The sequence below is a fragment of the Kogia breviceps genome, chromosome 4, assembly GCF_026419965.1.
Source record: "Kogia breviceps isolate mKogBre1 chromosome 4, mKogBre1 haplotype 1, whole genome shotgun sequence".
Taxonomy (NCBI): Eukaryota; Metazoa; Chordata; class Mammalia; order Artiodactyla; family Physeteridae; genus Kogia; species Kogia breviceps.
Window position 1 is genome coordinate 129233307 of NC_081313.1, and position 22841 is coordinate 129256147.

The following is a 22841-nucleotide window of genomic DNA, read 5'->3' on the forward strand; positions in this document are numbered from 1 at the left end:
CCTGAAACAGAGATCCTAAAGTTGCAGAAAGAAAAATTACAGGTCACAAATAAAAGTTCTGGAATCGGAATAGCACAAGGCTTCAAACGGCAACAATGAACTCTGGAAAACAATGAATAAATGCATTTTAAAGTGCTTACCTACAATTGTACAGTCTATCAAACTACTAGTGCAGTGGAAGAATAAAATTAACCCATTTCAGACATGCAAAAGCCTCAAAAATTTACATCCCATTAATCCTTGGGAAACCATGGAAGGATATGCTCCACCAAACAGGGAAGTAAACCATGAACGCAGCCGCTGTGGATCCAGGACACAGAAGAGGGGCATAAGAAAGGAGCAGGGTGAAGGCAAAGAGAAATCTCAGGGCAAGAGCTACGGCTCAGGTGTAGAAAACAACCGACGTGCCTGTCACATGTTGAACTGTGCTCCTGCGGAAGTCATATGTTGAAGTTATCCTAACCACCTGGACTTCAGAATGTGACCGTACTTGAAGATGGCATCTTTAAAGAGGTAAGTTTAGATGAGGTCATTAGGGTGGGCACTAATCCACTATGACTGGTATCCTTATAAGGAAAGGAAATCTGCACGTAGACACAGAGGGAAGACCATGTGAAGACCAAGGGAGAAGGTGGCCATTTACAAGCCAAGGAGAGAGGCCTCAGAAGAAACCAGCCCTGCCAACACCTTGATCTTGGACTTCTGGCCTCCAGTACTGTGAGAAAATAAACATCTGTTATGTAAGCCACCCAGTCTGTGGTACTTTTTTATGGCAGCCCTGGCAAACTAAAAACAGTGCCCAAACTAGAACAGGTCAAGAACAAGTCCAATCAATCCAGGAAAGATTTCAAACAGAAAAGAATCTGATGTGTTTACCCTATCCACACTGAGAAATGTGACAGTGGTGTTAGAGGTTTGGAGGATGAATTAGTGATAGGTTCAGAGGAAAAGACGCAAACAAAACTGAAAACGGTGTAAAGAATGGAGACATACTCGTACACGATGGTTCAGAGGTGAATGATACTTACCTAGCAAATAACATAAACTTAGAATACTGATTTCACCAAAAGTTGGGAAATAACTATCCTGAAAAGATGAGGGGAACAGAAGTGTGTACGTGGACAGATGATGGGAAAGAGCTAAATTCTCATCTTCCACGGTAGGAAGTCAATAGATAGTATCAGAAACTGAAAAATCAAGACGTGGTAATATAAGCCTAGTATTTAAATATGGAGGCAAATATTAGAAAATAATGCTAAAATACTTAAAGTGGTTGCCTTTGGGTAGAAAATAATGCAAAACTACTTAAAGCGATTGCCCTGGGGAGTGACAATCAGGGGATAGGGCAGGGGTGCTGATGGGAAGACTACTCTTTTTTCACAAAAATCTCGGTAGAACTATTTGATTTTTAAACTGTTGGGTTGGCCCAAAAGTTCGTTTGGGTTTTCTGTAGCATCCTGCGGAAAAACCCAAACAAACTTTTGGGCCAACCCAATACTTAACCTGTGGTTTTTTTTAATAAAAATAAACAATTTAAAAGCTTAGACAGACCACTAAAGACCTTTCACAAAGGTTGCTCGTCCCTTTAGCCAGAGGACTTTCAGTGGTGTGACGTGAGCAGAAGCCAGAAACACAATGTGCTGAAGAGCAAATGAGACACGAGATGGCAAACGGAGACTGGTTTTCAATAAGCTGTGTTGATAAACGAAATGGGATGGGGACAGAGAGGACAACACGATCAAAGAAGGTTTTCAAAGGTGGCAGTGCTTAAGATGACACTGGTGCTGGCAAAGTCCCCCTCAGAAACTGCTTGCCAAGGAACTCCTTAAAACTATTCGATTAGCTGGACTCCCATGCCTGTCCCTGGTGGCGCGCTTTTTTTTTTTGCCTCACCAGTTGTCTTGCTGCTCCAGTATCTTTCCAAGGGAGAGTTCACGATGTATGTGAAGGAACAATTCCACAGAGCAGCCTTCTGGCAAGAAGAACTCTTGTATCTCTGTTAAATGTGGCGGGCAGAAAAACACTTTCTGAGCCACCACCTAGATGAGAGGTAGCAACCTGACTGAGCCCATCAGACACAGACCAGGGAGTAGCTGAGTTAGAGCACTTCCTCAGGGTCAGGTTCCGCAGGATGTTCATTTATAACACAGAACAGAGAAAACAACTATCATATGCAGTATCAGACTTTCCATGATACAACGCTTCAAAATCAGAGACTCAAACAATGAAGCCAACTTGCCCAAGTATTCATCAAATATTTACCAAGGCTTATGATGTCATGACAGTTAGACCCTTTCTTGAGCAAACAAAGGTTTCTGGCTTCCTCTGCAACTAAAAATAATGAACAGCTCCCACGTGATCCAGCTGTGTGTTCCAGAGGTAAACTAGCAGAAGGGGCAACTTAGAAAAAGTCAAGGTCAAGGCACCATTCCGCTGTGAGAGGCAAGTGGAAAAAGACTGCAGCAGGTTACGTTCACCAAAGAAGCAACAACACGAGGAGCCATGCAGGTCTCCCCAGATATTCCAGGCTTCAAATGTCGCACCCTATTCTGTTCATCAAGCAACCTTTATAGTCTACAGAAGTTTTCAAGTTTTCTGAGTAGCTCCACCCAGTTGGTAACAATTACCCTGCCAGGTAAATTACCCAGCATTGAGCATTTACGTTTGTCAATTGGTCTCTCCTGCTCAATTGACAATCAATCCCTAAAAGTTTATCCAGTGTTATATGGCATATCTGACAACTCAGTGAAAGGAAATTGGTCAAATCCAACAATAGGCTGCCAAAAGAAAGAAAGAAATGTCTAATCAGAAAAATACTACAACTAATTACAAATAGTGATTAGGTTCTAAAGAGATTATCTCCTAGGTAGATTTTAATAGAAATCTTGAACAGTTTTTTGGGGAGGGGTGAAGATACCCTGATGATTGGGTAATAACAGAACATGACAAAAACACTAAAAATTTTCTGCACACACAACACTAACATTACAAGTCTATTCAGAAGGAAATACACCAGAAGAGGAAGATAGAATTTTAAAAAATAATTTACAAGGGATGCTCTTTATTACTTTTTATCAGTTCTAAAATATCATCCTCCTTTAAAAAAATTTAAGACCGGAATGACAGATTATTTCCTTCACTGTTGTAAATACTGCAAATTTATCAGCCGAGCTAAGTATCAACATAATTTTTCCTTAAGCTCAAACACATAAGGGAGCACTAAAAGAGATTATAAACCTCATTTGACCTGATCTTATAAAAAGTCACTCTGGCTGTCTTCAGTCCTGTTCTGTCTCTAGATAGATTTCCACAGTAGGCTTGTGTCACTTGGTCCATCTATAAGAGGTCGGATAGGGTAGTCTGTAGTAACCGCCAGGATACCACCTTCTGTTCTGCGCTGCTTGACTGGCATTTGGCTTTACATTCCAAGAGTACCTCCTGTGTAAACGGTCCTCTCCGTGGGGACCAGGAGGAGGAATATGGCCTCTCTGGTAAATGTTCTGATTCTGTGAAAATTTTCTTAAACAAAAGGAATACACCATTATTCGTTTTCATCAATATACATAATAAGTTTTATAAAATTATACATAGATACTCTGGTTCTACTGTTTTCTACCTGTGTGATTTTAGCAGATAAAATTGCTTAATTTTGGATTTTGTAGTTCTTTATAAAATAGAGCTAATAATACCTTCCATCTTCATGGATTGTTTTGAAGGTAAATTAAGATGCTATACTTCAGTTACCCACCACAATGCCTAGGCACACTGTAGGTTCCCAGAAGCCTTTCCACCTTTCCCTATAGAGATAAATGCGCATACTATTCTAATCAGATACAATCTCTCCAAGTGTGGCAAGGTTGACAGGAAACAGAATTAGCTATTTATTTTTGAAACCAGGAGCCTACTTTCACTTTGTAACTAAATACATATATAAATTAATTATAACATGTAGAAATTCTAACCATGGCACATGCAACAAACTTGGAAAGTTAAAATTTAATTGTTTCAAAAGCAACATCAGTAAATCTAATATAATCATACAAAAGAAAATTTGGAAATCTGAGAAAAGTAAACACCCCCCAAAACCCCTCAATCCCACTTAATCTAAGTAAACTGGTTAATATTTACTTTTGGTCTTTTTCCCCCTAGCATCTTGTTTAGACTGCTGAATCATAACCTATTATTTTCACTTATCATAATAAGTAAGCTATCACTTTCAATGGCTTTATAAAATATCATACTATGGATATAATAATTTACTTAGCTATTCTTCATCATTAGAAATGCAAACTGCTACCAATTTTTCCACTACTGTAAAAAATGCTGGGATTAACATCCCAGAACATATACAACTGTATCCGAAGCACCTAGTCCAGGGTCTGATACATAGTAGGGAGTTTGAGGAATGTGCTGAATGATTAAATGCATGTAGATTTTTCCATATTTTTAAGTATTTCTGTAACCTCATGGCGGAATTACTAGGTATGAACATTTTTATGGCTATTACAGTTATGTTTCAAAAGGGCTATATCATTTTTCAGTGCCCCTGGCAACATAAGCAACACCTGTTTGAAATGTTTACATCTGCTAACAATGCCAAACATCTTTTTGAAAACTGAAAGTTTACAATATGCTAAAGTACTTTATTAACTCATGTAATAATCAACAACAATCCCAAGGTATATGTTATTAACATTTTACTTATAATATTATTAACATTTCCATCTAACTGGTAAGAAAATAGGAATTTAGAGATCTTACTCAAGACCACATACAGGGTGAACAGCAGAGCCAGGATGCACACCCAGGTCCAGCCGGACAATCAATACACTGGACTACCTTGTCAAACACTTGCTAAATTAACAGCCAAATAGCAAACACTGTTGTTGTTTTAATTGTATTGAGGTTTTTCCTGTTTCCCAAGTAAAAGTATGTTTGTGATTTATGTGTTCAACCCCTTTGCAAGTTTCTCTACTGGAATTTTACCATTTTCCCTATAATTTGTATTTACTCTTTAAATAAAGCAACCTTCTTTATTCTGAAGACTATACCACTATTAATGCAGCCTAAAAATGTAAGATCCTTTCTGACACTCACATCAAATTATTGGTTTAAACTAAATTTAAGAATCAATGAAAATTTCTAAGTCCTCTTCCCAACTGCCCTTGAAAAATCACCTATTCCCCCTCCTATACTTGATTTTCCAGCCCTAAATGCAAACTATGGAACATACAATACCTCCTGGTTGACACTGATCAGCAAGAAAACACCAGTTCTTCACGGTATAATGTGTTTGCACTAATTTATAGTATTAATTTCTATTTCAATTCTAGAAAAAGTGAAAGCAGAGATACCTTTCTGATTGTTGCAAATCTTGGGTCTGGGTATGGAAATGCTGAGATGTTAGGTAACCTGGCGTCCGAGGTAGGTTATACTTCGGTCCTTGGTTAACAGACTTATTAGCCTTGTGAACTGGTTCCATCATGTGCTCTGAGTCTTCAAAACCACTTGCTCTGGATACACTGGAATCCCGATTCCTCAAACAGAATGTTTCCACAAAATATTACTGGTCTGCAAATTCAGTAGCCAATTTAGGACTATATTTTGGCCCGTGAAAATAACTATTCCATCCGCCCCCCCATTCCTATTTGTTTAGGTTTCCTCGAGCAAGTAAACAAGGTACAAGAAGAAGGGATATGTGCAACTTAAATGATATAAGAATAGATCTTCCTAACCACAAATATCACATATAATATGCAACTTACTTTCTGATGGGACCTTTCTGAAGGTCTTCAATGAAGTTTTGTCTTTCTAAGCAATGTCCACGGCTCCTATTGAATACTGAGGAGTGGATGAACTGTTAGAATAACTGTACAAAGAGCAAATCTTTCCCAGAGAGAGCAGTTCAAAGCTGAAATCCAGGGACTTCCCTGGTGGCACAGTGGTTAAGAAACCGCCTGCCAGGGGGCTTCCCTGGTGGCGCAGTGGTTGAGAGTCTGCCTGCAGATGCAGGGGATACGGGTTCGTGCCCCGGTCCGGGAAGATCCCACATGCCGGCAAGCAGCTGGGCCCATGAGCCATGGCCGCTAAGCCTGCGTGTCTGGAGCCTGTGTTCCACAATGGGAGAAGCCACAACAGTGAGAGGCCCGCGTACCAGAAAAAAAAAAAAAAAAACCAGAAAAAAAACCCTGGGGAATATTAAGAGACCTAAAGGGAAGTAAAGTTTTGAAACTTCACTTGAAGTAATAAAACACTGATTCCAATAGGCTATGATAAGTTACATATGTATAGCGTAATGCCAAAAGCAAGCACTAAGAAAACTATGCAAGCAGCATACACAAATGATTATAAATAAATTAAATTAAAATGGACTTACTAAAAAATGTTTAAGTCACCCACAAGAAGGCAAAATAAGAGAAAGACAGGATTGAGAAACTAAGGTAAAAGACAAAACAAAAAATAAAATGGTAGACCTAATCTTTAACATAGCAATAATTACATTAACTGTAAATGATCCAAATAACCATATCAAAGACAGAGATTGGAAGAGTAGATTAAAAAATCACAAGCATGTTGCAACTATATACTGTCTATAAGAAGCTTACTTTAAACATCATGATATAGGTAGTTGAAAGTAAAAGGATGAAAATGATATATCATGTGAACGTTAATCAGAAAAAGCAGGAATGGCTATATTGATATCAGATAAAGTAGATTTCAGAGCAAAGGGAATTATTCGGGGCAGAGGGTCATTACATAAAGATAACAGGAATAATCCACATAGATGACCTAGTGATACTAAATGTGTGTGCACCAAACAACAGAACGTCAAAATACATGAAGCAAACACTGAAAAAGGTAAAAGGAGAAAATTTTAAATCCACAATTATTATTTGAGACTTCAACACAGCAATTTATAGAACTATCAGAGAGAAAAATCAGCAAGGATATGGAAAAAATGAAAACATTGTCAATCAGCAGGATATAACTGATGTTTGAAGAACACACTCAATAAGAACAGAATACATATTCAAGTGTCCGTGGAACAGTCACTCATATACCATATACTGGGCGATAAAAAAACATGAGTAGAATTAAAAGAATTAAAATCATAGAGAGTATGTTCTCTAGCCATAATGGAATCAGACTACAAATCAGTAACAGAAAGACAACAGGAAAATCTTCAATCACATGAAAGCTAAACATCACAATTCCACATAGCTCCTGGGTGAAAAAGACAGCATCAAGGAAAAATTATTTAATGCATAGAATAAAAGAAAATGGAGATATAACAGATCAAAGTTTGTGGAATGAAGTGAAAGCAATGCTGAAAGAGGAGTCTATAGCACTAAATTGGGAAAGGAAATATTTCAAAGCAATAATCTAATTTTCTATATTAAAATAGTATAAAAGGAAGAGGAAAAACACTAAACAAGCAGAAAGAAGGAAATAATAAAGATGAGACAGAAATCCATGAAACTGAAAACATCAAAATAGAGGGGAAAATCAGTGAAACAAAAGGCTGGTTCTTTGAAATAAACAATCTAATCAATAAACATCTAGCAAGACTGATAAAGATAAAAAGAGAGATGGCACAAATCACATATATCAGAAATGCAACCAGGGATACCATGACATATCCTGCAGGTTAATAAGGGACAAGTTATTATGAACAAGTCTACACTATATATTGAAAAATGTAGATGAAATGGACCAATGCTTCTACACCCCAAACTACCAAAACTCAGCCAAGATGAAATAGATAATCTCAATTTTCCTGTAACCATTTGAAACACTGATTTTTCATTTAAAAACTCCCAAAAGAGATCACCTCTGTGCTTTGTGAGCACCTAGAGGGGTGGGATAGGGAGGGTGGGAGAGAGGGTGATGCAAGAGGGAAGAGATATGGGAACATATGTATATGTATAACTGATTCACTTTGTTGTAAAGGAAAAACTAACACACTATTGTAAAACAGTTATACTCCAATAAAGATGTTTAAAAAAAAGACTCCCAAAAGATATATTCAGGCTTATATGTTTCACTTTTACCCAAGACTTAAAGAATTAACACCAATTTTACATGAGTAGATAAAAGACAGAAGTAGAGGGAACAGTTCCTAATTAATTTTATGAAGCCAGTATTACCTTGATACCAAAACCAGACAGGGATAGTATAGAAAGAAGAAAACTACAGACCAATATTTTTTTATGAATTGGCTGCAAAAATCCTCAGCCAAATATTAGTAAATTAAATCCAGAAATATATAAAGAGAATAATATACCATGATCAAGTGGTATTTATTCCAGTTATGCAAAGTTGGTTAAGTATTTGAAAATCAAACAGTGTAATCCACCATATCCTATAGATTAAGGGGGAAAAGTCATGTGAGCCTATCCATTAATGCAGAGAAAGCATTTGACAAACTCCAATCCCATTCATGATTTTAAAGAAAGAAGAAAAAAAACTCCAAGCAAACTAGGAATAGTTTGAAACTCATAGAGATGATCTACAAACAACCTATACCAACATGATATTTAACTGTGAAAGACTGAATGCTTTCTCTGTCAGATCAGAAACAAGGCACCGATATCTGCTCTCACCACTTTTATTAAATATATTACTGGAGGGTCTAGTAAGAAAATAAAGCAAAAATAAATAAATACATAAATTTAAAAGTTAAAGTTTTAAAAAGTTTATTTAAAAGAAAAAAGGACTATTCCTACTATGTAAAATAGGAAGGAATATATCCTACTGAATGTTGAATAGTAATATATCCTATTATATTGATTAAGGAAAAGTAAAAATGTCTCTATCTGAAGATGAGATGAAAATCTAAATGGAGAAAATGCCAAAGAAAACATAAAAAGCTTGAGAAATAATATTAGTTTGTCAATGTTTTAGAGTACAAAATCAACACAATTTTATCAAATTATATATTAATAACAAATGTGTAGAAGCTTAAATAAAAATATGTGATGCCATTTACAACTGACCTAAATAAATACTTAAATAATAAGCCCAATAAGACATTTATAGGACCTGTATACTGAAAATTACAAAATGCTGATGAAGAAAAATTGAAAAGTCCCAAACAAATAGGGAGACATACCTTGTTCATGGATTAGAAAACACAACGTAATGAAGATGTCAATTCGCCCCAAGTTAAGAGGCTTAACACAATTACTCTTTAAATGCCCTCAAGGTTTCTGTGGATATAGACAAGCTTATTCTAAGATTTATATAGTAAGAAGAGGCTGAAGAATAGCTAAAACAATTTGTAAAGGAAGATTAAAATGGGAGGAATTAACCTACCCAATTTCAAGATTTTGCAGTAATGATGGAGGGTAGATACATAGATCAATGGAATGGAATAGAGAACCCAGAAATAGACTGACATAAATACATTTAACTTGTTTTTGACAGCAGTGCAAAAGCTATCAAGAAAGAATAGACTTTTCAAAAAATGGTACTGAAACAGTTGGATATCCCTCAACAAAAACAAACAACCAAAAAATGAACCTTAACCTAAACCTCCACACCTTACACAACAACTAAATCAAAGTGGATCATAATCGTAAATGTAAAAGCAGGACATTTTTAGGGAAAAAAAAGGAGAAAATCTTTGGCATCTAGAACTAGGTGAATAATTCTTAGACTTGACACGGAAAATATGATCAATAAAAGCAAAAACTGATAAACTGGATCTCATCAAAATGAGTTAAAAATGCTTCCTAGAAGATCCTTTCAAGTGGATGAAAACTCAAATTACACAGTGGGAAAACATATTTGAAAATCCCATATGAGACAAATGACTTGTGTACAAAGTCATTTGTCATATACATATATGTCATATACAAAGAACTCTCCAAACAACTTAAAAACATCCAACTAGAAAATAGGCAGAAGACAGGAACAGACATTTCATGGAAGAGAATATACACATGGCAAAGAAGCACATGAAAAGATGTTCAACATCATTAGCCATTAGGGAAATGCAAATTAAGACCATAATGACATATCAGAGAATAACTAAAATTAAAGTATAGTGACAATATCAAATGCTGGCGAGTACGTAGAAAAATTACATCACTGGTGGAAAAATAAAATGGTTTAGCCACTCTGAGAAACAGCTTGACAGTCTCTTTTCATCCTAAAAGTAGATTCACCCTACAACGCAGTAATTGTACTCTTGAGCATTTATCCAAAAGAAACAAAAACTTATTGAAGTTCCCACAGAAACTTACATAGAAATGTTCCTAGCAGTTTTATTTTTAATAGCCAAAAAGTGGCAACTACCCAAATGTCTTTCAATGGATGAATGTGGAAACAATTTGTGATATGGTAAAATCTTACGATAGAATACTACCGAGCAACAAAAAGGAACAAATTATTAATATAGGCAAAAATTGAAATGAACTTCAAGGGAATGATGCCGAGGGAAAAATTTTAAAGGCCAATCTCCGAAGATTAAGTAATTGATGATTATGTTTACTTATTATTCTTAAAATAACAAAACTGTGGAGATGGAGAACAGATAAGAAATTGCCAAGGCTCAGAGATGGGGGTAGAAGGTACAGCGGGGGAACTTTGTGAGGTTTTTGTGGTCCCAGGACAAATAATACAGCAATCTTGGTTTTAATCCCTAAAGATTTTTAAAAGCAATTCCTAATAAGAGGTGTCCAGATATTTAGCAATGGCAGCAGATCAGAGGTGTAGCTCCCCAACATGACAACTTCAAAAGGGATCCTACTAATTCAATGCAGATGTTGATTTTAAAAAGGCCAGTCACAATACTTAAATGGTATATATCTTAACGCTATTATTCTAAGTATCCAGCTATACCAGAAGGACTAGCAGGATTTTCTGTACATTCAATCTTATTTAAGACAGTAAATCTTATAATAAGACAGTGAAAAAAAGAAAAAGAAAACAACACAAACCTCAGCTACTGTTGGATACTCTCACAGGAAGATGAGGTGAAAATATGTAGCAGCGGCTCAAAAGCTTAAGCGGTGGCACCTAAATTTGGCTGCACATTAGAATCATCTGAAGCACTTTTTACAAACCCTCACACCGACGGTTGGTCATCCTAGACCAATAAAATCATTTTAAATCTCCCCAGACGACGCCAATGTCTAGCCAGAACTGAGAACCAGTGGACTAAGCAGAAGGGGATGTTTCCACAAAGATTTCTTAACAATAAGTCCTTTCACCCAATCAGATTTACCTCCCCACAAAGGGGCAAAGAAGGCTAGATGTTGTCCATCCTTGCTTAGCTTTAATTAGCACTTGTGACTTGCCCAAAACCTAGATCCTGTTTCCCCTAAATTTCATGTTATTGCCTAAGTTTTTCAAACCCAGGGCTAAGGGCTTTGCCGGGATGAGATTTTTAAGTGCTCACACAGGGGAAGTCCCTGGCAAACCAGGACAGCGGTCACTCTACATTGACATGTAAAGCATCCTCCATAACCCTGCCAGTGCTCCCAGATACTAGTCTGTGCCAACCAGTGGAGCAAAGGCGTTCTCCGTGACTACCACGGCACATGCTGCTGGACTTGCCTTGGCTGGTCCCGATCTTTTCCAGGCGCCGCTCCCCTTCCCCTGCTGGTGGACGCTTTGGCTAGCTGACAATGCAGATATGTCCAAACTTTAAGGTGAAGAAAAATCATCTGGAGGGCCTGTTATAACAGAGATCACTGAGCCCCACCAGAGTTGCTGATTCCATAGGGCTGGGACAGGGCCCTTCAACTGGAATATCGAACACATTATCAGGGGACGCTGCTAAAGCTGCTCAGGTTGTCACCGAATGCAGGTTCGTGTGTCTGAAGCACAGTGAGGCCCAACATACCTAAAGGTTGGAGTGTGGAGCAGAGACAGGTTTGTTGCAGGATCGAGCAAGGAGAGGGGTTGGCCCGTGTTCCAAAAAACCCTGAAATCGCCAAAGGATTTCAGCAAAGCATTTTTAAAGGCCAGGTGAGGGAGGGACGTCCCAGGGAATGTGATTACCTCGTGCACAATCCTCTGACTGGTTGATGTTGAGGCCACAGGGCAGGTAACATTATCCATCCTTAGGTGCCAGAAGGTCTGGGGGCTACGTGCTCATGATCATCAAGGAGTTAATTTCTTCCATTGGGTGGTGGTTTTTAGCATCTGAAAACCCAAGAAATATGCCTGAGATACTATTGTCTGAGTACTTCAGAGGGGAACTACAGCAGAGGATATGGGGGATGGGTCTGTCCTAGGAAGGCCCCATAGGGTACTGCTTGCTTACAAGGGGACCATACTTTGAGAACCACTGCTCTACTGGCTTGGAATGTTAAGAAAGTAACGGAAGAATCCCTCCCCAGATCTAGATTCTAGTATCGCCAGCTATTTTGGTGGGGGGAAGGGTAAGTTTTGTCCTTGCTTGGACTTCTTGTTCATTTATATCGAAGCCTATTTGAGGCAGTGCGCTTGGTGGTCCTGCACAGCTGTCTTTTGCTTCAACGGTGTTTGCAATGAACAGACCCAGGGACGCTCCTTGCTCCAGCCCCCGACCACCCTCCTACCTTTCTTCCAGTCGCAACCTTTAGAATCAGCCACTCACCTATGCTCAGCCTCCAGGACAGGCCAACACCCGTTTTGTGAGCTTAAATCCTTGTCACTGATCAACCACAAGTTCCCAGCTTCGTCAGAATTATTCCATCGAGGTGGAGGCCGCCGTCCACCGCCTGTTCAGCCTGTATCTGTGGACACTTACCTCTCTCTGAGCTTCTGTTTCGACAGCAGCAATGGGACTCTGGACAGTGTGGGCCACATTTGGCGCCAACTGGCTGAGGAGGAGTGTGAGGGCGCCTAGCGCCTCTTGAAAATGCAAAACCAGTGCTGCAGCTGCGCCCTCTTCCAGGATGCGCGGAAGCCTTCTCAACATGAGCGGGGTAGAACCCAGGACGCTGTGGAAGCCGCCATTCTTAGGGAGAAAAACCTGAACCAGGCACTATGGGATCTGCGCGCCCTGGGCTCTGCCCGCGCGGACTCCCACCTCTGTGACTTCCTGGAGAGCCGCTTCCTGGAGGAGCAGGTGAAACTCATCAAGAAGATGGGCGACCACCTACCTGACCAAGCTCCGCAGGCTGGCTGGTCCGCAGGTTGTGCTGGGCGAGCATCTCTTTGAAAGGCTCACCCTCGAGCACAAACAGGAGTCTCTGAAGTCCAGCGGCCTCTGAGGAGCCCCTCTGGCGTCAGAGCTTCCGCCTGAAGCCCCACTCTGCAGCCACGAGGCAGCTTTGTAACCGCCCTGGAGCCCTCTCCCAAGCCTTGGACCAAATGGAAACAATAAAGCTTTTTGCAGAAGAAAAAAAAAAGCCTATTTGAAACACAAACAGAATTAGGAGAAAAAAAGAAATATATATATATATATATACACACATATATATTCACGTTCTCTTAACATATGAATTGCCCCACTTTATCTGTGTGAAATCAGTTTGTTCCCCTCATTGGACTGGTTCTCAAGCTTTCCTGCTCACTTGAATTCCCTAAAGAGCTTTTAAGAAAAACATTGGCGTCTGGGTCCCAGCCCCAGAGATTTGGATTCAGGAGGTGTAGGGAGGAGCCTGGCACGGGGAGGTCTCAGAGGCCCCCAGGTGATTCTAATGTGCAGCAACTTTGTGAACCACCTCTTGGCTTCAAGCCAGCTAGCGATCAGATATTAAATCTAAGACACATGGGCTAGTGCGTGAGCTCCGTGGCTAGGTGTATTTCATTTTCTTCTTCCTGGAAGATTCGTGCCAGGGAAAATGATTGATAGTTGTAGTACTTCTCTGAAATGGATTGAAATTTCCAATTAGCGTGAACAGGGGAGGGTGAGTGGGTGAATGCAATAAGGTGTATCATTTACGTATTGCCCTATGTGTATGGCTAGAAGCTTTTGCAACTGAGGTCTGCCCTGCTTTTCATGCTAATGGTAATGCTTGTCCTCCTAATGCAGCTGTAAACTTTCTAAGCCCATAGGTAGACAGCATCACAAAATATTTACCCCTCCCCACTGGCCCACTCTCAAGCTTCACTCCCCTTCCCCAATTCACAAATGTACATCAATGCACTTGAGACCAATATCAACATATTGACCTTCAATTCTTCTACTTTGCAGCTTCCCTCTTATCAGGAGATGTCAGCATTTCGTGCAAGGACAAATGCTTGCCTCTTGGTGAGTAATGTAGACAATGCCTCCAAGAGACAAATAGCCCTTAGGGAGGGGGAAAAAGTCTTTCAAAAAGTTGACGCCCAGAGGAGGCATTTTCAGTCATCTCAGCTTAGAGGTCAAATATCCAAAATTTAAAAAAAGGTTAAAAAAAAGAAGAAGAAGAAAGCAAGGAAGAAAAGAAGGAAACAATTTTCTTATCTCATAGTAAAAAGGCAGTTTTCCTTAAAAAAAAGACTTAAGCCTTAAATTCTCTTTCCTAATCATAATGTGCTTTTCCATCTTTAGACCATTCCTCTTATATCATGTATTATTCATGATGTTTAATTCTTGAAATAGCACGTGGCTGAAAACAGAAGCTCATGTCTTGTCCACTATGAATTAAATCTTCTTTTCCTAGGACCCGTCTACAATGTACAATTTGGGGTCTACCAACATAAGTATTTTCTCTGAAATAAGTTATAGCATTTTGCCTTTTCAATATATAGTGATACAATATATTGTTAACACAATATAGTTAATATAGTCAATAGAGTCAATACAACTATAACGCACATGATATGATGCCTCTTTGGTGATTTTCTTCATCCATGTAATTCTGAAATTTGACAGTATAGTTTTCATTTTCTAATGAGCTGAGTATTACCTTTGCAAGGATAGAAAAATAAAATAAATTCATAATATTCTTGTGTGGTTTGTCCCTGGGGTGGATTACCATAATGGGGGGATATCTGAGCCTTTCCCCAAGTCATTAAGAAACCTCCAGCGAGCAGCCCCTTGTCCTCTCCAGGGAGTGGGGGGAAAGCATCTTTAATCATCATAATCCTGGGAGGAGAAATCTCAGAAATAAGACATCTGCTTCTGTGCCTTGTTGTTTTGCAGAATAGCAATGATTGCTTTAGCAGCTTCTATTGCCGTATGTGTACAATAAGTAGATGAACATAAAACTGAATGAACGCATAACAGAAGGATAAACCCACCCAGCTTAACAAATCCACTCTCTCACCTGCTATGCCCTGAAACATGAAAGAATCACGGGATCATAAGGATTAATAAAATAACAGTCTCTGTTAACAATATTGACAGGAGGTATAAGGATAATTTGTCCGATTTGGGACCAACAGCTTAACTGCTTAATTCTTTTTTTTAAGGGCAAATCATTCATGTATTGTTTAAAGATTGCAAGAGAACATATGAATTTCGGGAGCACAATTTAACTGTTTTACTTTTTGGATAAAGCAGAGTATAATAGAAAAAACAATTAGTTTCCAGTAATATCTATATCTCTATGCAGAATTAAGTCTTCCACAGACATGTTACCTGGAAACAAAACCCTGTTACAATAAGCAAAGCTTCAACCAGAGCGGCTACTTTTCGGGCCAGGGGAAAGGTTCATCCCTATAGGAGGATGATGTGCTGTGTAAAATGGCTGCAAGGTCACAGCCTTGAGGGCGTTGGAAGCCTATTATCCTATTCCACATTAAGTAGTTTGGTGAACTTCAAACGTCCGTTCATCTGCAACCAAGCTGGCAACCTTTAACTGATATTTCAAGCAGGTAAAAAATAAATTAAAAGAAATCCCTACACTGATGTTCCTTGATTTACACTGTTAAATGGTTCATTAACATGTAATTCTGTTTAAGAATTACATTTGAGACTCCTTGCTCAGATTTTGGTTCACAGTACAAATCTTTCAGAGATTCAAGTTCTGATTAATCAATAATTTGTCAGCTAGGATACATTCAGGCAACAGCTGCAACTACAGAACAGGTGCACTGCCTCAGCGCCTTGGAAAGACATAATCTTGCGCACTACTAGCAGAAAAAGTATCGGTTACCGGACAGCATATGTGCAGTACAGCAAGACAAAAACATATATTCATATGTTGGCTTGTTTAAGCCTCAAGCCCTCGATCTTTTTTGAAATACAATAATTTCATTCCTATGGTTTTCAATACCAAAAACTCAACCTCCAGGAGGGCTAAAGTCTAATTTGTACTCCAAACCAAGTAGCAGTGCAGTTTGCTACTACTGAGGCTGAATCCATAAAGACTTCAAGACCACGTCCAGAAGACAAGTTATTATATATAATACCCTAAAAGTTCTGAAACATAATTATCATATACATAGCTGGTCCTTCAGAGCTTTTTACCTATAACATGTTTTTTGGTGACAGTTATTTAATGTACTGGAGATAACTGTGACTTACCGATCAAATAGTTGAATACTTATACTTACTTGGGATTTCATTTCTGCTGAAAGACAAAGGAAGAACAGGACTCACTTTAAAAAGACAAACTTTAGAAATGAAAGTAAAAATCTTACCACACACTGTCACTTTTGGAGGCAGCATAGAGGGGCAGTCAACGGTAAAACACTGGTGAAACAGGTCAAAACTCTAGGCCCCAAATCCATTATTATTATCATCAGTGACAGTACCACCACTGCGCCCTTCATAATTACTCATCACTCCTAAGATTCTTCACTTGGCACCACACGTTGTGTTTAAGAGAAACACTCTGGGAGGTTTTGAATGAGACTTGGTTTTTTGTTAGCCAAGTTACAGGACAATTTTTAGCGTAGGGAGAAGGGAAGAAGGAAACGGACCAGAAAAAGAATTTAAGCCATCATCTAGAAACCAACAGAGCACCGATAGTTCCAAACATTACGTCAGACACTAAAATCACTGATCTAGGCTCAAGTGGTTTATAAAACCTATAAAAAGACTACACCAGCAAAGTCCCCATTTATCTGTAGAGCTCAGAAACTAAAACAAGGAATATTTTAGCTTAAAACCTTATCTCAAGAGAATCATATACACTTCACATGAAGAAAAATACCTGAAAGCAAACATTTTTAAAAGCTCCAATACCCAAAATATAAGAAAAAATAATAATTCTGAAGACACAATCAATCCCTGATAATCAAAAATGGCTGGGCAATCTCTATCTCCCTTCCACACTTACCATCCATCCCATGGAAGACCAAGGGAGATGAGACCTCCCAGACGTACGCAACAGCTGGAGGCTGCAAAGTTCTCTGGAGACTCCTTGTGGAACAGCAGCTTCGCATCTCTTGTGTCTCTCCCTATCATGATCATGCAGGAAGCAAGGCTGGCTGTGCTATTTCTTATCATTGTCTGTCACCCATGTGCAACATGGGTGTTGCACAGAGAAGTAAAAAGTTGTACAGAGAAGTAAAAAGTAGTTCCCTTTCCCCCAGAACGTTGAGGCTGACGTACAGGGGTAATTCTCCCATGCACACAGTCATTACTTAGGCCGACTCAGTGACTTCAACAGGCTTCATCATATGATCAGGTTTGTTGCCAGCTGCATAATGCTCCCACATCTGTAGATAGAGCTGCTCTAGTTCCATTGTGTATTGTTTGGTGTTGAACAGAGGGCTAGATATTCTCTGCTTCCAGAATTTGCCACGAATTTTCTTCAGGTATTCTAGGTCAGTTCCCAGTTTCACAGCTATGTCTTCATAGTCTTGTCTATTTTTAGCAATGAGCTCAGGACAGCCTAAACAAGTGAGCTGGGAAGCTGCAACTCGGGAAGCGAGAGTCTCTCCTGGCATAGTCACCATGGGTGTCCCTGCCCAAAGCACATCCATCCCTGTGGTGTGTCCATTACAGAGTGGAGTGTCCAAGCAGACATCAGCCAGCTGGCCTCTGCGAACATGTTCCTCTTTAGGAGCAACAGGTGAAAAGATGATACGGTTCTGGGGAAGGCCCATATTTTGTGCGTACCGTTGAATATTAGGTTCTCCTACTGCTGGAAAACGCAACAGCCACAGTACACTATAGGGAACACGCTTCAGAATGCTTGCCCACATCTGCAAAGTAGGTGGGTCAATTTTATATAACTGATTAAAGTTACAGTACACAATGGCATCTTCTGGTAACCCGTACTGAGAACGTGTGGTTACAATAATGGTACGGGGAACCTCCTCTCCAGTGGCAGCCTTATTGTTGATCTGGGGAGTTGCCAGTCCATTGCTAATACTGAATCCATTAATTGTTATCTGAATTTGTCCTCTGTTAATCATGTCAATAACTGCTTCTGCAATAGAATTCATAGAAATGACAGGCATATTAAGAGCCGTATTACTGCTGTCTGTGTTGTCTTCTCCACCAGGACATTTCATCTTGACTACTTTCACATCTGGTAGACTATCAAGAAATGCTTTGAGGTCGATGCCATTCAGCACAATCCGATTGTCATAAATGTGCCCATTGGACTTAAAATCGATGACCGCTTTTTTCTTCAGGTGAGGGAACATATTAGCGTGATCACCAATAAAGAAAGTACGGGGCATATAAGCCAGTTTCTCAGAATACTGCTCAGCAGCTTCAGCAGGTGAAGTTTCCTGATCAGTGATGATATAATCCATGAAAAACGCGCCACTAGTCCCAGGGTACCCCAGCCACATTGCCTGAATAGGAGCTGGCCTGAGAGCAAAGAGTTCATTTCGAGCACCCCTGGTATAACCATTCATATTTACAAGGATGTGTATACCATCTTGATGGATGCGATCAGCTGCTTTTCCATCGCATGGAATCTGAGAAAGATCAATGAAATGATGGGCTTCTAACATCACCTTCACTCGGAAGTTTGTGCCATCATCTGGGCTCAGGGCATAACAGAATACCTCAAATTTGTCAGAGTTGTGCATGCCTGGAATAGACTGCATAAGATGAGAAGTAGGATGATTCCCAAAGTCAGAACTCACGTATCCTACACGCAGTCGGCCACCACTGAGCCGCAAGTCTTTTGGATGTTCATACGGTGGTTTGTGAAGGACATTTATATTATCCAAGCAGGCGTTCCCATGCCTCTCAGCAATAGCCTTTCTGAAGCCATGAGAAAGAGGATACAGCATACTATGATGAGGTTGCACGGAAGGCAACCTGTTCTTCTCTAACTGGTCAGCCACAATGCCGACCAACTTCTTCATTCGCTCATCATAGTCTGTCCAATCACAGACAAGCTGCAGGCAATGAGCCAAATTACAATAAGCGTCAGGTAAATCAGGTTGAAGCTTCAGAGCGGTGCGATAAGAAGCAATTGCTTCTGGAATATTCCATGAATCCTTGTGAATGGCAGCCAGATTGCTGTGGGCATCCACAAATGCAGGGTTAATCTGAATGGCACGAATATAACACTGCAAGGCTCCCTGGACATCCTGCATCTCCATTAGAGTGTTTCCCATATTATAGTAGGCCTCAGAAAAGGTAGGACTGATTCGAATAGCCTCCTGATAATGCATCAGAGCTTCCTGCAGTTCTCCCTGCTGCTTCAATACACTTGCTAAATTTGAATGGGCAACAGCAAACTCTGGGAAGACTTCTAAGGCTTTATGATACAAGCGAAGTGCCTCTTCAATGTTTCCCTGTTCTCTTTTGATATTGGCTAGGTTATTCAGAGAGTCTGCATGGGTGGGGCACAGCCCGAGAGCTGTATTATAACAATCTTCTGCTTCGGCACCACTGCCCTTCTCTTTGAGAGCGTTGGCTAGGTTGCAGTAAGCATCAGGGAAATGGGGTTGCAATTCAATAGCTCGCCTGTAGGTGTCTATTGCCAGATCTATCAGGCCTTGCTCATAGTATGCATAAGCCAGGTTGCCATGTACCCCTGCATGATTTGGGCTCAAGCTTAGAGCAAAAAGGTAAGCTGCCACAGCTCTGTCAAAAATCCGTGCCTCTTTGAAGACATTTCCTAAATTGATATAAGCATCCAGAAAATGGGGGTCAAGGGTGACAGCCTTTTCAAAGTGATGAATTGCAAGCCAAATCTCCCCTTGTGCATTGAAAACACAGCCAAGATTACTCCAAGTTACTGCAAAGTTCGGTTGCGTCTCAATTGCTTTCAGATAACATGCCTTGGCTTCTTCCAAGCGACCCAGGGCTTTGAGCAGGTTCCCCAGGTCACTGAGAACACAGTACAAATCAGGATTGCACTGAAGAGCAGAGACGTAAGCTTGTGCTGCCCCTTCCAAGTCACCTGCTGCTACCAAAGCAGCTGCCAGGTTAATATAACCATCGATGAAATCTGGCTTGAGATGCACTGCATACCGGTAATGCTCAATTGCTTCCTGCAACTGCCTTCCTTCTCTGTACACATTCCCCAAATTCGAATAGGCTTCTGCCAGAAGAGGGTTCTGTTTGACTGCCAGAGTACTAAAGTGGGCAGATCTGTCCAGCCTTCGACACTGGAAGTGTATAGATGAAAGTAATAAAAGTACATCAGTATTGTCTGGCTCTTGTCTCCAGAGCTGCATGCAGTATCTCTCAGCTGCCTCAAAATCTCCCGCCTGATATTCTCGATGTGCCAACTCAGCTAACCCTTGGAAGGTTAGTTTCGTTGGCTCTGTGCTGTCGGCCACGTTGCCCCCGGAAGACGCCATCTGGAGCTTCTGGAGGGAGAGAGAAAAGGGGATCATTGAGTCCCGCTGCCGCCACTACTGGCAAGAGTGTTTCTAGAGGGAGCAAATACGAGGGCAGCAGCCATACCACTGCTTTGACAGGCTTAAGCAGCGGCAACAGTTACAGGCACCGAACCTTAGGAACTCTGGTTGGCCATCTACCTCTCACGGTCTTGAAATCTTAATTCTTAACCCTGCCTCCTTCCACCATTTTTTCTCCTATTCAGGGAATAAAAATTACCTATACACTTGCCTTAGAAGAAATCAAAAGTCAGTAGTAGTCCAAACACTTTTTAAAATTGTGTTTTCTGTCCAGTTGGAAATGAAATAGATGATTGAATTTTCTTCATCATTCATATAGTCAATGTGGAAAACATTAGGGCCGTGAATTTCAATACAGTAAGATCAGAAAACTTTAAATTGGCCTTCCCAAACCAGTAATAAGTAACCGATATTGTATATAATGCTAAAATCTTAGAGACTGAGCTTGATATTTATAAACTTGTGAAAACATTAGCTAATTTCTCCTCATATTTCTCATGCCTCAAACCTGAGTATTACTTTTTTAAAAATAAATTTATTTATTTACTTTTTTGTGTGTGGTACGCAGGCCTCTCACCACTGTGGCCTCTGCCGTTGCAGAGCACAGGCTGCGGACGCACAGGCTCAGCGGCCATGGCTCATGGGCCCAGCCGCTCCGCGGCATGTGGGATCTTCCCATACCGGGGCATGAACCCGTGTCCCCTGCGTCGGCAGGCGGACTCTCAACCACTGAGCCACCAGGGAAGCCCCTATTTATTTACTTTTATTTTGTCTGCGTTGGGTCTTCAGTGCTGCGTGCGGCTTTTCTCTAGTTGCGGTGAGCGGGGGCTACTCTTTGTTGCGGTGCATGGGCTTCTCATTACAGTAGCTTCTATTATTGTTCCACAACTCTATGGGTTGCTTTTTAGGTCCTATGAAGAACCCTAGAAATTAGTTCATGTAATTATAGGTTTTTGCAAAATTGTCAGAAGTGAGATATTTTAACTTCCATCAGGTAAGACCAACGTCTCTTTCTTTGCCAATCTTTCTTCTATCATATTCAGCTACGTTGGATCATATTGGAATGGCCACAGGCTTTTTTGAAATCTGGCTAAGGAGATGTTTTAAGTGAGGCTATTATGTGATTTTCAGACACCACCATATGTCATTGACTATATACTATCCCATTACAGCAATAACTTCCAGTACTCTTACTGACTACTCGACTGACTTAACTAGCGCAAGACACAGAAGCATAAGGACAAAAACCATCTTACAGTACAGCCATGTCTTGCATTTCACAGCTCTGAAAACATGTGCATTTGAAGAAAAAAAAAAGAACTGAAAAGTATAAAACCAGAAGCTTTTCTGTGGAAAATTATTTCAATCATCAGGCATGTGAAAGAGAAGTCAAAGATTCAGTTCTCATCAATGCTTAGTCAAAATGGAAATTTTCTTGTCAAGAATATACTCCAGGGGCTTCCCTGGTGGCACAGTGGTTAAGAAGTCGCCTGCCAATGCAGGGCACACGGGTTCGAGCCCTGGTCCAGGAAGATCCCACATGCCACGGAGCAACTAATCCCGTGCACCACAACTACAGAGCCTGCGCTCTAGAGCCCGTGAGCCACAACTACTGAGCCTGTGAGCCACAATTACTGAAGCCTGAATGCCTAGAGCGCATGCTCTGCAACAAGAGAAGCCACCTCAGTGAGAAGCCTGTGCACCACAACGAAGAGTAGCCCCCACTCACTGCAACTAGAGAAAGCCCGCACACAGCAACAAAGATCCAACACAGCCATAAATAATTAAATAAATACAAGAATATACTCCATCAGTAATGTGTGTAATGGAATGGTGTGAATGAGTATTTTATCAGAATTCCTGTAATGCACAAACTTATAGCAGTACTGAAGTCAGTAATGCATTTATAATAGTAAATATTTATGAGGAAGTAATCCATAGAGATTTTCTCAAAGTTAACAATGAAAATTAATGTGACATTAACAATAATAAATTGTGAAGCTGAAATAAACTTTTCTAAACTATTAATAACTAAAAGAAAATTCTAATCAACCATGTTAAAAGTAATCTATGTCTATAAACTACAAAGTTTATTTCTTAAAATTTTATTTCTAAAATACATAAATTGTCATATGAGGAGGCAGTAAAAGAACTTATAGCTAGGGCTTCCCTGGTGGCGCAGTGGTTGG

The 22841-nt window shown here is 40.1% G+C and overlaps 2 pseudogenes; one reads left to right on the top strand and one right to left on the bottom strand.

Moving 5' to 3' along the window:
* The first annotated feature begins 12223 nt into the window (after nucleotides 1-12223).
* Nucleotides 12224-13220, top strand: LOC131755743 (ferritin light chain pseudogene; annotated as a pseudogene).
* A 4237-nt stretch (nucleotides 13221-17457) lies between these two features.
* On the bottom strand, nucleotides 17458-20592 carry LOC131755271 (UDP-N-acetylglucosamine--peptide N-acetylglucosaminyltransferase 110 kDa subunit pseudogene; annotated as a pseudogene).
* Nucleotides 20593-22841: the final 2249 nt, after the last annotated feature.